Source organism: Capsicum annuum, chromosome 6 (genome assembly GCF_002878395.1).
Source record: "Capsicum annuum cultivar UCD-10X-F1 chromosome 6, UCD10Xv1.1, whole genome shotgun sequence".
In the NCBI taxonomy this organism is placed as follows: domain Eukaryota; kingdom Viridiplantae; phylum Streptophyta; class Magnoliopsida; order Solanales; family Solanaceae; genus Capsicum; species Capsicum annuum.
The window spans coordinates 31,083,226-31,094,691 of NC_061116.1; positions in this window are offsets into that span (position 1 = coordinate 31,083,226).

The following is an 11,466-nucleotide window of genomic DNA, read 5'->3' on the forward strand; positions in this document are numbered from 1 at the left end:
TGCTCTCTGGCCACAACAACTTTGAATTTTTCATCATTCCTTTTCTTTTTTCAAAGGTAAAATTTATGGCCTTTTTAGTTTTGAAGAAAACGAGGAACTTGAGACAACTTCTCTTATAGTATTGGTTAACAATTTCAATATTTGTTGCTTTAATTTGAAATGTAGTCTGAATAAAATCCTAATTTCTGATATTTCTTCTCCTCTTTTCAAAGTGAATTATGATTTTTTGTTATTTGTTGCATTTTTTTAAAGTTTGATTTTCATTGTTTGTATTTATACAAATAAAACAACGATTTGGGTTAATTTGTTCTGTTCTTGTTCTTAGTAAAAATGGTGATATTGATGTTTTCTGTTGAACAAAATCATGCTACTATTTTTTTCTCCAATAGATCATTCATCTGGTGCAACATATTAACCATCTGATGCAATATATTTTTCATATGATACAATAGAAGAACCATCATATTAAAATTCTGATGTAACAAATTAATCATCTAATGCAACAGAGGAACCATCGAATAAAAAATCTGATGCAACAGATTTGTCATATGATGCAACAGTTTAATTATCTGATTTAACAGATTAACCATATGTTGTAACAGATTAATCATCTGATGCAATAAATTTACTATTGGATGCAACAGAGGAATCATAGGATAAAAAATCTGATACAGCAGATTAACCATCTGATGCAATAGAGGAACTATTGAATTAAAGATCTGATGCAACAGATGAACCTCTTGTTGATTTTTCAACTGATCATTCATCTACCGTGATAGACGACCCTTCTATTGAAATAAATCTAAACAATATTGATCGTTGATAATTGTTCCAATACATCACTCATGTGTTGCTACAAATGTGCGACCTGTTGCACAGACAATTCATCTTTATCAACAGATGAGTGATATATTTTGTATTATTGGAACAGATTACTCAATTGTTGCTACAGATTAGTTAACTGTTCCGATAGATTACTCATATATTACAACAGATATATGATCTGTTGCACAGACCATTCATATTTCTCAATGGATGAGTGATGTGTTTTGTATTATCATAATAGATTACTCAGCCATTTCTACAGATTATTTAATTATTTCAACAAATCACTCATATGTTGCAATAGATAATACTGCAATAGATGTGTGATCTGCTGCACAAACCATTTATTTTTCTCAATAGATGAGTGATATGCTTTGTATTGTTGCAACAGATTACTCATCCATTGCAACAGATTATTTAACTGTTCCAACAGATCACTCATATGTTGCAATAATGTGTGATCTGTTTCACAAACTATTCATCTATCTTAAAAGATGAGTGATACATTTTGTATTATTGTAACAGATTACTCATTTGCTGTAACAGGTTGGTTATATGATGCAACAGATATATTACCTAGTGCAACATATCAGTGATCTATTGGAACTATTATTTTACTATTTTGCTTGTTAGATTTACTGTTATCCTTTTTAACGATGCATTCATCAACTATAATATATTTTTTATGTTCCTGTTAATTTTAGATAATATGGCTCCCAAAAGAACAAAAACCGAATCAAGTCCAAGTAAAGTAACAAGTGAAGCAGCTAGGCTATATCCACCACTCTATGAGCTTGCTTTACAAATGTTATCTCAATCAGGAGTAGAATATAATGAACACCGGGAGGAGGAATATTTCAAAATAGATGATTCAAATGCTAATAGCCCTTCCACCGAAGAGTTGGTCAAAACCTTCAGTATTGATCGTTATCTTGTGAGAATGCAGTGCGATGGTGTCACAAATTTAACAGGTGATTTTGTGGTTAAGTCAGCCATGGAAAAATCTTTCGACGTCTTCTGAAAAATACTTCGAGAATAAAAATTGGATGCTTATTTTAGGGACAGCTTCTTTGGGAAATATCTTGATTTTTCGGCGGACAACAATGCTCGTTTCTAAATAAAAATGGTATATGAACTTCTCAAGCATAGGTTTATGTATGAAAATAAAGATAAGATGGATGAGGTGTGGATAAATTAATGTGGCATGTCTGTTTGTTTTGGTTGGAAGAAGTCTGCCATAGTTACTGGACTAAAATGTTATCCTCCTTCTCAATTTATACCTATTCTAACCCAAAAAAGCACCCCGCACACCCAAAAAAGGCAAAGACAAGTCGTGTGATCGTGATGACTTGGTGTCCATTGTTGGTCCAAGCTTTAAAAATAAAAATTTAATAGAAGCATTGAAAGGTAAAAGACTTTCAAAGAAGCACAAGCAGTCATTATGCTTGGTTTGGTTTGTACATAATATTCTTTGGGCGAGAGACGTTAACAACAACATAAGCGTTAGTTTAATAAAGCTCTCTGAGGATCTTGAGGCATTTAACAGCTATCCTTGGGGCTATGAAAGCTTCAAAATGACAATCAAATATTTGTTGACTCCACTAGTGCCAAAGACTGTCAACTTACATGGCTTTTCATGGGCTTTCATGGTAAATGTTTTTTTCTTTTATTATGATATCATTCATTTTTTTTACTCAATAATGGTTTTGATTTATTGGTATTATTTTATAGGCTTGGGCATTTGAAGTCATTTCTTATTTGAGACAACAAGTGAACTATCAGGAAGAAGTTTTTGGTCTAAGAATCTTGAGATGGTTGTCAGCCAAAACTGATAAAAATACAAATTTCTTGATCTCTTCAACCCCCCGAAGAATGCAGTAAGTATAATTATAATTAAGTTTTTGTTTTAATTAATGATTTTTTGAATGATCTAATCATCATTCTAATATATGTAATGCTTTATGTTAGATTGTGCATTTGTTGCTAGTTTCGACCAATCGAGAGTTGAAGATGTCATTTTTTCTTATTTTACGGTCAGTGCAAACTTTATCGGACCCTAAGATCAATGACATAATAAAAATGGAATTATTTGGAGCAACAGCCATTACTAGAAAAATAATTTTGGAGGGTGGGCTTGTTGTTGTTGATGGTCTTAGTGGCGATGGAGTTGTTGTTGGTGGTAGTGGTGCAGCTGTTGGTGCTAATGATTCTCCGCTTATAGTATTTAAAATAAACCATTATAAGTATGATCATACTAGTTATACAGATTTTGCCTCTCCCAACGAATGTTCTGCGTGCAAATATCAAGACTGCAGGGCTAAACGTGATGTAGTGATTAATGCTATTAATGCATTAACTGCTTCTGTAAAGGATTGACATCTAAGAGAGGTGTCATTCCATCAAAGAGGATTTTATATCATCCACTCCATTAGAGATTAAGGCTAAGAGGAGAAGGAAAATGAATTCCAATATATATCAAGCATCCAAAAAAGCAAAATTACAACTCCTCTGTCCGTGTCTTGCACTGAGCAATGTACAATGTCCAAAAAAAAGCAGCACGAGCTAAAGAAGGTGAATATATATGTATGCTCTAACTAACAAACAGACACATATCTGTTTCATTAGATGACACATCTGCTGAAAATTATCAAACAAATATATATATATATATATATGTTGCAACAGTTGACTAACTTGTTGTACCAGATTAAGTATCTGTTGCGACATATGTCTCGCCTATTTTAGCAAATCAAACAGCTCTTTGCATCTTTTTTATTTGTACCAACAGATGACCTATCTGCTGCAATAGATGACTTATGTTGTAACAGATGGTTCATCCATTGTAACTTATCATATAGGTCTTTCTCATGTAGAAATTTGTTCCACCAGTTAATTCATTGTTGCAACAGAAATATAATATGTTTGGGATAATTTAAAATAGAAGGAAGACCTATTTGATTTGCTAAAATAGATGAGTTATCCTTTTTCATTTTGTTGTATCTCCGTGATTAGCATTGACCAATTCTGGATTTCCAAGTAGATGTAGAAGCTACTGTTGAACAAAACTGACAATATGCTACTCTTTTTATGGAAATACGGAGAACAAAAAATGCAAAAACCGTACGTAAGCGACAATAAAGATCCACGACGATCAAAGCCAAATTTCATAGCACCTGATGAAGAGAAACTTATCCATATTGAGTAGATCTTTATAGCTTGAGTCTGTCAAAGTAATAATCTGACCCCTCCTTAGGAATCCTTGACATCAATACTTAAATTGTTGATGTATTTGTTGAGATCTGTACCCATAACAATTTTTTTACATTTCATTTATTCGTTGATTTATTTCAACTAATTTCTGAAGGCTTTGATTTATTTTATTTTGTCTATGAATTTTATTTTCTCCTTAGGTTTGAACTTATTAATTGAAATAAAATACTAGATTTAAATATTGCAATAGATAATGTATCTGTTGCAACAGACGACACATCTGTTAGAAAATATCAAATAGATTTAGACATATGTTGCAACAGGTAGTTAATCTATTGGAATTTATCAAACGGGTCTTTCCACTATTGCAATAGATAGACTTAGATAGAAATATCGGCATAATACAACAGATGACCAACCTATTCAACAGATAAACTATATGTCAGAACAGGTAGAGTATCTGTTACAACGGATGGAGAATCTGTTGCATTATAAAAATTCAACTTTCATTGGACATAAATAATTGCCATTACATGTAAAAAAGTGAAAGTGAATTAAAATAAAAAAGGCGGAGCCCATCGATAGTATTTAGTTCAAAACATCTAAAATAAAATAGGCATCGAGTAGACAGTGTTTATTTTAAACACGTAAGATAAAATAGACATCAAATGTGTCAATTTGGCACTTTTTGTCCTGTTGGCTGCTTGCGTGTAATTCACGCTGCCAAGGCTTGTTGAACCCCCATTTTTACTGACTTGGCATCGAATTTGGCCCCCAACGGTCAGTTTTTCCCCCATTATCTTATATATTCATCTTCTTCCTAAAATTTAACTCTAAAATCCCAAATCTTCTTGTTCATCATCTTCTTTTTTTATCTATCCAAAATTTTCAAATTATTTGCATTTGGTCTTTCTTTTCTTCATCTTTTTTTATTTTTTCCAATCGAGCTTAACAATATCGAACTCATCTTCTACTATTTTTTGTGATAAATATTTTTGATATTATAAGTGCGGTCATGAAGCTCTATTAAAGACTTATCGGACTCAATAATATCCAGGTCGTAGGTTTTTTACTTGTAAGATTTCAAAGGTATATTTTTTTATTTAATTAGTTGATTAATTATTGACTTGTAATTATTTTGTAATTGTGTTCATGTTTTTATAGAAATTAGGTGGATGCGATTACTTTGATTGGTATGAAGAACATCACCCTTCACAAGCAAATTGTGTAATCTGGGGTTTGTTGAACAAAGTCAAGGCTTCTGAAGAGAAACAAAATTGAGCAAGAAGATGCTACATTGTTGCCGTTATTGTTACTAGTTTTGTGTTGTTAGGCACATGGATATTCAAGCCTGATTGCTGAAATTTTTATGGTAGTGTATTTGCTACTGATTTGGTGTTGTCGAGCACATGGATATTCAAGCGTAATTGTTGAAAAATATCAAACAAATTTGGGCATATGCTGTAAAATTTAGGTCATTGTTGGAAATTATCAAACAGGTCTTTCCACTGTTGCAACAGACTAGATAGAAATAACATCGACATAATGCAATAGATGACCAACCTATTGCAATAGATAAACTATCTGCCTGAACATATATAATATATTTTACAACAGATTGACAATTTATTGCATTATAAAAAAACTCAAATTTCATCAAAAAAAATTATTGCCACTACATGTACATATAATTTAAAGTAAAGTGAAGTGTGACTTAAAATAAAAAATTATTATTTCACAGGCTCTTCTATATACACAGGCTCTAAGCGTCCAGTTAGCAGCCCATAAGCCTAGACCTCTTGCAGGTTTACCATAGCGTTATCGCACAGAAAGGTCATTGGCTCGGCCATTTCTATGCCGGTTAGCAAACATTCGATGTGTGCAAGAGCATGCGAGCCGCACGCGTAACTGATATTATTTTTTTGAAGGTTCATGCCCTTATTTCGACCTTCAAAATCTCATGATTTCTTCATCAACACTATCTTTGATAAATGATTCATCAGTTTACCCTCCCTCAACAAGATGGGGAAGAGCTTCATCAATGGCTGTACGTGGAAAAAAAGATCGACCTCATCGATGGCAAGTTCATTGTAGTTATAAACTTTAATTTTCCCCTCCTCGAGTAGTATCTCAACAGCCCGATAATGTATGCCATTCATGCTAATGACTACAAGAATCCTCTTTGCCTAGGTTCAACTCTTGCCGTGTGGATTTGGCCTTTCCCCCCCAACATATTTTATCATTTCTTCTTCATTCCAGTCCACTATAGAAACTAAGAAATCAAATCCCGTGCCATAGTCTAATGCAACATTATTGAGTTGGTCATACTTATCCTTGAGATTTTTGCAGAAGTCGAGCTCCATTATCCTATCGGCAATATCATAAGCTTCCAGGTATGTTAATTGTCTTTTCCTTATGAGGCAGAGAGTTTTGTCAATATGCTGTGATATAAGAAGTCAATTTTTAAATAGGTTAGTAATTCAATTTTTAAATAGGTTAGTAATTGTAAAGATGCAACAGATGGTCCATCTATTACATAGGGTTCTCTAAATCAATAATTCAACACAACTTATGCAACAGATAGATAATAAGTTGCAACAGATTCACTACCAGTTACATCAGAATACCCAGCTGTTGCAACAGATTTCACATCTGTTGCGTAGCTTTTTCTTTATGGGGTAGATTATAAGGCTAGGTTAGGAAAAGTAAACTTGCCTTGTCCTCATATCTCATATGCATATCTGCCATAATCTGGAAGTCTTGGGGGGAAAAGGAGGCCTGGGGTAATCTGGTGCGCCTGGCTTGACATTCTTGGCCTGTCGCAGATCCCTCTTCTCTTTGGAGCCAAGTTTCACATATATGTCCACCTTCTTAAATGACCCTTGAACTTCAACAACTTTTGGAAAGGAAAGAGTTGTAATTTATTCTTATTTCCGACCGGAGAGTACGTCGCTAATTGCTCTTTTCTTTCTCTTAACCGCCGCTATAGAAGTGTATGGCTCCCTCACCTTCTTGGATGGTATGAAACCTCTCTTGTATTTTAATTCCTTAGCATCTTTATAGATAGCCTCTACTTTTTCAAAGAGTTTATCCTGGTTGTCCTTGCACTCTTCACATTCGTAATGAGAACATGAGGGTGAAGTGGGGGTGAGAGGGACCTGTGTAAGGGTGAAAAGAGGTGTTTTCAAACATATTTATTTTTCCTTGAGCATCAACATGATCATCATCACGAGTGGTAGCAGCATCAGCATGCCTTTCACCAAAACCAACAACTCCACCAGAAGAAGCATCCGGATCTGCCTTAGTAGGTTGGTCATGCAGAGCCTTAACATTAGGCTGACCTTGCCTAACTGCTCTTCTTATGGCTGTTGCTCCAGCCAATTCCTTCTATCTTAACTCCACCGTTGGGTCTGCTATAGTACCAACATGACTTAAGGTAATATAAGAAGTCATCATCTACTCCTTCTCAGTAGACAAGATCCATGGATGCACAACCTATAAAAAAGATAGGACATTTAAATTATATAATATAATAATTTTCACAGTTGGGTTATATTTTAACACAGTCAACTTTTGTAATAGATTAACAATATATTACATCAGATTACCCATTGTTGTATAGTTTACAGTAGGTGGTTAAAATATGTTTGAGTTGGGTTTAGAGAACCAGACCAACACATGGATAATCTGATACAAAATATCAATCATCTGTCACAACAGATTACCAATATGTTTCACTAGTTGTACAAGATGGGTAATCTGTTGAGTTATATGTTATGCAATAGATGATCTGTATATCATAATAGATTAATAATATATTACATCAGATTACACATTTGTTACATAATTTACAGTAGATGGTTAATCTATTAGGAGTCGGGTTCAGAGAACCAAAGCAACAGATGGGTAATCTGATACAAGATATCAATCGTCTATCACAATAGATTATTCATTTGTTGCACTGGTTGGCACAGGATGGGTAATCTGTCGCAACAGATATCCCATCTGGTACATCAGATATAACTTCTGTTGCACCAGATATAATATCTGTTTAATATCTTTCATTAAGTAAAATTATTTTACTTGAAGAAGATGTACTGCATCATCCAAAGGGTTAAGTAGATCAGCCTCCTTAATTTTGGTGTTGTTCTTTGCAGCCAACCACTTAAACATTCTTGGATGAGAAACCTCATTCGGGTAATCAATTACCTACTTTTGGAGGGGAGGAATGGCTTCAAATGGCCAAGCCTAAAAAATGTAAAAAGGAAGCAAGCAAAAAAAAATCATAATAACTATATTCAATATAAATTAATGGATAAGTAAAAATAGTGATTAATTTTACCATGAAAGCCCAATGAAAGCCGTATAATGTGGTCATCGCTATGGATAGTTTTGTTAGTAAATATTGGACAGTCAAGTAGAAGTTGTTATATCCCCAGGGATAATTGTTGAATTTATCAAAATCCTCAGCACGCGCCAACAAATCATGTTCTATGACCTTGTTGACTTCTCTTGTCAATATAACTGAATAGGCAAACCAAACTAAACACAATTTCTCCCTGTACTTCTTAGTATGGTTTTATTCATGAGATCTATTAACAAATTCGATGCTTTTTAGCCACGTCGAGCAATGTCAAACAACCCATCTATTTTTTCCTTGTGTTTTCTTGCCTTGAATCTTTTGCGGGGTGTTCCCTTGGCGATAGGTGGTTCTTATGGATGATGGCATCTCAAGCCCATCACTATGGTAAACTCTTGCAAGCCAAAACAAACCGGCATGCCACTGTAGTTGATCCAGATTTCATCCATATTTTTGCCCCCCCTTCTTCGAATCTTTATCATCCCCCACGTACTTGGTCCTGTGCTTGAGAAGACCATATATCATCCTCATATGGAAATGAGCATGGGGTCCTCAGGTAGCTCAAGAAAGCGTCCAAAGCAGCTCTTCTTAAAAAGTCCATCTATGTTTTCGTTCTTCATTTTTTTCCTAAAATAAATAAAATTTCTCCCCATCTGACATTTAAGTACAAGTTCACCAGTTAGTTATTCTTCTTCTTTTGGGTCATTTATCGGCATCACAACTTGAAACCTGTCAATACTAAAAGTTTTAATAGGACATGCTGGGATGGCGATATTAATTCACGGCCCATTGGTGATCCATTATCATTATGTTGATGATCATCCTTTTTCTCTCTCTCACTCTCTAATTCCTCCTCTTTGACACTTTTATTTTCTTCATCGCCATCTACCGACCCTTGTCCACCTCTCTTAATATTATTTTCATATCTCTCCTCATCTTTACTTTCAAGCTCCTTCGAATCCCTCTGTACTGTAGCCTTTTTTTTAGGTGGTCAGACATTGATCCACTTTCACTTTCTTTTCTTTTGGGAGACATATTTTACCTACAAAAAATAGAAAAACAAAAATTACATTACAATTGATGTATGCATAAATTTTAAAAAATACATTACAAATACCACTAATACCGACACACCAACAGCCACCACCACCATCACAAACACCACCAACAGCCACCACAAGTGCCATCGCGACGACCACCAACACCACCACCAATACCACAAACACCATCCAACAATACCACGATAGTCAACGGAACACTGCGACAGAAACTAGGGTTTTCTTGAGTTCTTCCTACAATTTTACCATCAAAACTTCAAATTGTAAACCCATTCTCAAAGATAATCCAACTAAAAGTTTTCTTTTTTATCATTAACTTAAAAGCCCTTATTTTTTAGAAAAAAATAACAAATATAGAACTCTTCTCAAACTCTGTTACCTATGAAGACAGAGAAAACGACTGATACAAGCAAGAATAAAGTAAAAAATAACAGCTATGTTATCGAAAATGAGAAGAAAATTGATCTGTTGTCAAAGGTAGAGCAATTTGTTAAGTAGTTGTTGTCGGTACTATATAATTGAGTTAGAAAGAGAAAAGAGCGAGAACTCAAAATTTGAAATGATGAAATATTTTTCTCGCAAATGGGTGATTTGTATGGGTTGATTTGTATTTTTGAAAAGAATGACAAGTTTAGAAAATGTTAATTTGGTCCGAATTGACCTTAATTATTTTTTAAAATTATAAAAGATATTCGTAATTTTAAACCCTTTCATCATGCAATTGCCAAAAGACTCAATTGAAGTTGTAGTTGATCCTATGAACTCACCCTTAGTCCTAGATTAATCAGTTTAGGTATTAAAATCTAACATATGAACTCAATTGAAATTGTATAAAAATAAATGTTTAACTTGTTGCATCAGATTACGCATCTAGTGTAAATTATCAATCAGATTAAGTTATTTGTTGCAACAAAGTACGCATCTGCTATAAATAATCAAATAGATTGAGTAATCTATTGCGATAGATTACCCATCTGTTGTAAATTATCAAATGGATTGTCATTTGTCGTAACATATTACCCATCAATTATAAATTATCAAATAGGTATCGCCATCTGTTGTAGTTGACCTGGTAAGAACTCACCCCTAGTCCTAGATTAATTAATTAAGGTATTAGTTGAAGATATATGACGTAGTAAGAATCAATTTAGCTTATAGTGATAGATCGACGACTCTGGTCGGGAGGAACACAATACCGTCTTATTATGCAACTTCCAAAATACTCAATTGAAGTTCTAGCTGACCCTATGAGAATGCACCCCTAGTCCTAGATTAATCAATTAAGGTATTAGTCTAACATATAAAATCAATTGAAATTATATAAAAACAACTATTTAACCTATTACAATAGATTAACTATCTGTTGTAAATTATCAAACAGATTAAGTCATTCGTTACAACAGATTACACATCTATTGTAAATTATCAAACAGATTAAGTCATCTAGTATGGCAGATTACCCATTTATTGTAAATTATCAAATAAATTAAGTCATATGTCGCAACAAATTACCCATCTATTGTAAATTATCAAATAAGCACTGCTATCTATTGTAGTTGACCCTATAATAACTCACCCTTGATTCTAGATTAATCAATTAAGGTATTAGTCCAACATATGAGGTAATAAGAATTGGTTCAGCTCAGAGTGATTGATCGACAACTCTGGTCGGGAGGAACGCAATACCGTCTCATCATGAAATTTTTGAAAGACTCAATTGAAGTTGTAGTTGGCCCTATGAGAACTCACCCCTAGTCCTAGATTGATCAATTAAGGTATTAGTTGAACATATGAGGTAGTAAGAATTAGTTCAGTTCAGAGTGATCGATCGACGACTCTGGTCGGGAGGAACGCAATACCATCTCATCATGCTATTACCAAAAGACTCAATTGAAGTTGTAGTTGACCCTATGAGAACTCACCCCTGGTCCTATATTAATCAATTAAGGTATTAGTCTAACATATGCAATCAATTAACATTGTATAAAAATAAATATTCAACCTGTTGCAATA